Source organism: Nycticebus coucang, chromosome X (assembly GCF_027406575.1).
Source record: "Nycticebus coucang isolate mNycCou1 chromosome X, mNycCou1.pri, whole genome shotgun sequence".
NCBI lineage: Eukaryota > Metazoa > Chordata > Mammalia > Primates > Lorisidae > Nycticebus > Nycticebus coucang.
The window spans coordinates 180199491-180204892 of record NC_069804.1 but is presented as its reverse complement, the minus strand read 5'-3'; the positions used below and the strand labels follow the sequence as shown (position 1 = coordinate 180204892).

Genomic DNA, 5402 nt, shown 5'->3' with positions numbered 1-5402 from the left:
CCATGAGATATCACCAGGGAAACCGCTCCACTTTTGAGCCAAATGGCCCAAGTGGGGAAGGTACCTCAAGCAGTGCTGCATCAGCACCACTGGCTACTGCCAGCATGGAAGGTGCAGGAGAAGTACTTGACAACCTTCATTTGTATCCAGATTATGGTTCCGTGATGTCTTTATATAACACCTGTTATTCCATCCTGCTGGCTGCCCTTTCGGTGATGTCTCCCAATGAGACCACGGAGAATGAGGAGCCAGAGAGCTCCTCAGATTGTTAAGTGTGCATTCTGTGAGCAGTTCAAGGACAATCCAAATCCAAATCCTTGAACTCTCAGGCCACTAATGATGGATAAAAATTGTCATATTCTAACAATGAACCTACTATCGGTCTTGGTAAAGAAAAATAAAAAGCCTATATGAGCAAATAAACAATTTAAAAATGAGAATCTTGAGTCTGTGTTCTTTCTACACTTCTATAATATACAGATCTCCTCAGCACAAGCCAGGAGGTTGAAAATCCTGTCCAAGACAGGCTTTGGCCCCCATTGTCCTCTTTCCCACGGAGAAGCAGCATTATCTATCACACACTTAGCAAAGGATGCTGCCAGTGTTGAGGGCAAGCCCATGAAGGTCTGGTGCCCTAACACTTGCTCCTTGCTCAGAAGACAGAACAACCTTGGTCCTGATCTTGGCAGTATCACCTTACATTGTTCATGGGTCTCAAAAGAGGAAATTTTCTCCTCATGGGTTCCCTGTACTCCCAATGAAGTCAGGAAGCTTCTGGTCAGTGGCTCAGTGTCCCTAGCCCAGCATCCAGAGGCCCTCCAAGGAGACCCACCTGAAAGTCAGGTCACTCCATCAGCCAAAGGATGTGTGACCACTCCCTCCTGGTGCAGAAGAGAAGGGCCGGAAATCAATGCCTAGGGGGAAACCCCCATCATCCTCACCAATAAGAACCACTAGAAATTTAGCTAAGAAATCAGCAGCAAAAAAAAAGGAAAAAGCCTTGCTACAAATCAAATAACACTATCACTTTTCAAAGTTAACCTCACTCTACCATTTAGGATCTTTTGGATCCGAAGTAGCTGTGTGATGTGTGGGATGCACGTTTCCTGAACCAGCACACACGTTTACAACAGAGCAAGAGGTGCAGGAAAGGACAGACAGCTGCTATGAGGCTGGTGTCCTCTTCATCCTGGATGGTCAGTCCATTAAGGGCTGGTCACCCTCAGGCAAAGATTCAGGGCCGGTGCCAGACTTGCCCCCAGTGTGACAACACAGTTATTCAAAGTCACAATAGGTGCTGCTCAGACATTTGATGAGTTGGGACTGGGACGAAAGGAGGGAAAAAATGTACAAGGGAGCCCCAAATAATGGTTACCCACAACAAATTTATTGGTACAATCTGGAAATTATCAGGACCTACATTAGCAGAAACATGGAGAAGTTCCCTGGCAGCTTTTCCTTTTACACAAAGGTCCAAGTACCTGAGATTATGTCAACGACCCTAAGGGGCTTGTTACAAGGAAAGCCTAACCCCCATTCCCTTTGTCTGAGAGAAGGAGGAATCTGTCCATATGACTGACAGTGGATGGTGCTGTGCAATGCAGGGACAATTCAGAATTAGCAAGACGTGCACAGGTCTGCACCATGATGCTGAAATGATGGTGTCATGGTTGAGCTCTCAGAAGCCTGTACTCCTCATGCCCTAAAGGGATCAGGTGCTCTGGGATGTCTACCTGGAAGATATCCTTTCCTCCTTTCCTAGGTATGGGCTCCAGTAACCACCTGGGGTTTGAAATCACAGTCAGATACTTCTGCTTCAGGATGGTCAGCACGGCTTCATTTTCCAGTTCCACAACCGCATCCAGAGCTAAGTTTTCTGGGCACTGTGAAGTTTCCCCAATGTCAATGAGCCCTGTGCACAGAAAAAAACATGAGATGTTTTCCCCTTCCACAGCCCAAGGCCTGCCTGTGTGACAACACAGTTATTCAAAGTCACAAGTGCTACAGGCTAAGATGCTATCACCAAAAAGCATGAAGCCAGTCCTTCATACTAAGCCCTGATAATGAGCCAAACTCTTCAGGGGATCCTAGGTGAGGCAGAGGGAGGGCTCCAAAAAGGAGAAGGAGAGGCCTTGTCCTCAAGGAAGCCACAGGAGTAATGTGCAGGTCCAAATCACACTGCTGAGGGCAGCACAGACAGGTTGGAAGGGCACCAGCCACTGTTGGAAACCTATAGGTGATGCCAAGGCTGGTTACCAGGTGGCAGGAGTTGACATCTGTCCTCAAGCACCCAGGAGCTAGAGAACTTGCCCAGGATGCCATGAGCAGAGGACCTGGGGCAGGTGTGTGAAGCCTGGTGGGCAGCCTGACTTTCAAGGCCACCCGACTTGGTCAGCATGCCCTGCAGTCTTTCATGGTCTCTGCCATGCACACGGGCACACTCAGCCAAATGCCACATGCAGACGTGGACCTGACCCAGCCTTTCAGATCACACACAGGATCTGAGGCCTAGAGTGGAGAATGATTTACCACAGCTCCTGGAATATAGGCCTGCCGACCCCAGGCCAGAGCCCCTTGCTGCCCCTTAGGAGCCGTGTTGCTGAAGGAAACCACAGTGAACACACCAACCAGTTCACATGGAAACGGAGGCCACAAAACTCCCTAGCAGCATGCTATGTGGTTGCTCTTGGAAACGTCTGTACAACATTTGCGATGTCGCCACTTACCAGCTACCACTCCGCGACCGAACTTTTCCCCTTCCCAAAGCAGGGCCTGAATCTGGGCAGGAGTCATCCCGAGCCTCTCCACCAGCAGGTCCCTCCAGGCATCATCTTCCCAGTCCCTGTGGGCAATGTGGATTGCGATGGTACGGTTCTGGTGGGTGCTTAGCAGGGGACGTCAGCACGTCTCCAGAGTCTTGACTCCATTTAAGACAAAGCCAGCATAAGGCTGCTGGAAGGAGAGGCAGCCAAACTTCATCTTCCACAAGCTCCCGGGGCCTACAGAAACACAGAGGCATGCCACATACCAGCCCTCCGAGCTGCCAGGGAGCGGGCCTGCCCTTCGGCCATGGCTCCCAGGTGTGCTGAACATCACTGACCTCCACAGTCCGCTGCCTCTATCTCCACGCAGTCACTGGTGTCCCACGGCACAGTAGGCCCAATGGAAGGGGTTGGGTTCAGAGGACTCAGGTCCATCCCTGACATCTTTGGGGAGTTCACCAAGTAGGGTGGGGACAGCTAGAGAAAGGCACAGGAAGGACAGTTTTTTGTTAGTGCTATAATAGAGGTCCCTCAGCCCTAGGGTAACACAAAAGGAGAGGAGAGTTGTGGCTGGCCTCAGCTGGCTCTCCATGCAGAGGGAAGATGGGGGCCTGGGCTCTGCCTCTTTTCCTTCCCCTCACCCCATCCCCATTGCTCCCTGGCCCTGGTACCCAAAGGCACTGCAGGCCCCCATCTTCCCAGCTCCTGCCCCAGGGCTGCTGACCCCTAATCCTTGGTATCCAACTTCAGCTCACCTCTCAGCATTCCCTGTGACGTCAGATGGCTTCTCTCAGGCGTGTCCCTCTCCTCAATCCCTTTCTCCCACCACTTCTCTCCAGGGTCAGCGGATGTCCCTGATCTGTTCTAAGCCAAAAGAAAGGACAAGGAGAATTGTAACAACTGGCCCCAGGGCACACGCACCTCCTATGTGCCAGGCCCAGGGACAGGCTTCAGCCAGAGGTCCTCAAATTTAATCCTCAAGTAACCCATCAGGGGCAGTGTCGCTATGAGGCCAGCTCCACGGCTGAGGAGGCGGCACTGAGCAGCTACAGCCCACGGTTACAGTGGCCCTGACCTCACGCGCCCCCACCCTGGTCCTGGCCTCCTTTGTGTGGACGTCTGGAGAGGTTCCCCTCCTCCCAGCTGGAAGACAGCACTGTGCTGTGAAGGAGCATGGGCCCTAGGCCTGGAGAGCCACGGGCTTGAAGCCGGAACCTCGGCCCAGTCATGGGATCTCTGGAAGCCTCAGTTTCCCTGAGGCTGTGAACGGACAGACACAAGGCATTGAAGGCACCCAGCCTAGCACCTGGCACCTAACAGAGCAGTCACAGAGGCGATTCCTCTCACTGTCGACTTCACAGTCATTACTTGGCCTGGAGTCCCATCCCCTGGCTCCATACTCCACTCATGAGCAGCCCCCTCACTCCAGCAAGTGTCCCCTGCCCTTCAGGTACAGACAGTCAGCCTCAAGTACCTCCCTTGATTATACGAAAGCATGCTCACCCCCACAAGACCAGGCCCTGTCAGGACCAGAGCTGCCAGTATTCACTCCTCTCCAGACTCACACTCCTACCTTCTGGGCACACCTTCTGCCCTCCTCCCACTTCTGGGGTGAGCGGTCCCCCACTGTGCTCTGGACCCTGTCCCCGCCCCCCAGTTCACTGTGGGCCCTAGGTGCTGCCACTGTCTGCGCTAGCTCAGCATCACACTTTCCCCTCCCCTACTAGATGACTGTCTTCAGAGGACCGGATTGAAAGGGACCAGATTCGGGTCAGTGTTGGAGATAGTGCCACTCAGACAAAGCCCTTCCTCTGAGCTCTGCCTCCCTGCTCTTAACCCTGCGCAGGAGAAACATCAGGAGAGCAGTCTGCACTCAGTCTCTCTGAACATTCTGCACCATTGCCCCACTTCCTCCCTTTGCCTCCCGTCACCTCCACTCCACTAACAAGCTTGTCTCCACGGGTACCAATTGCCAGACTTGTGCCAGCTCTGTATCCATCTTACTCAACACTCTTTCCCTTCTTCTCAGCTGCCACATGGCTCAGTGGCCTGCTCTGCCTCCCCCGGCACAGGCCATGACCCTTCAGTCTCAGGCTTGCACGGCCAGGCTGACAGTCTCAGGACTCCCACCACTGCCACACCAAGTCCACCTCCCTTCCACCTCTCTAATGGCACTGCCATCTCCTCCCTTCTCCTGACCCTGAAGTAGCGGCTCTCTGCCCTCCCTCTCTTTCCCACAACCACCAGTCACATCCTGCAGCACTATCTCCATCCTTGATCCCAAATCTAATTACTTTTAATCATCTCCATGGCCATAATCCCATTCAGAGCCCCTAATACCTCGCTGCCTCCCCTGGCATCCCAATCAGCCCCCTCCTTCAGGTGCCTGCTCTATGTACTGCATGTCCACACTGCCATCAGGGCGACCTCAGTACAGGGGCCAGCAGATCATGTTACCCATCTGCTGAAAATTTCCAAGGGCCCCCTGCCCAACCTGGAATACAGTCCCTCCTTCCCACTATTAAGGTCCCTTGTGATCTGGCTTCCTGCCACCTGTTCTCCTCTGCCTGTTATTTCATCCCCCTGCAGTCACACAGGCCTGCCTTCCATTCAGGAACATGACAAGCTTGTTCTTACCTC

At 53.0% G+C, this 5402-nt stretch overlaps 1 pseudogene; it reads right to left on the bottom strand.

Moving 5' to 3' along the window:
- Positions 1 to 1406: 1406 nt before the first annotated feature.
- On the bottom strand, positions 1407 to 3109 carry LOC128577559 (protein EOLA1-like; annotated as a pseudogene).
- Between the last annotated feature and the right edge of the window lie 2293 nt (positions 3110 to 5402).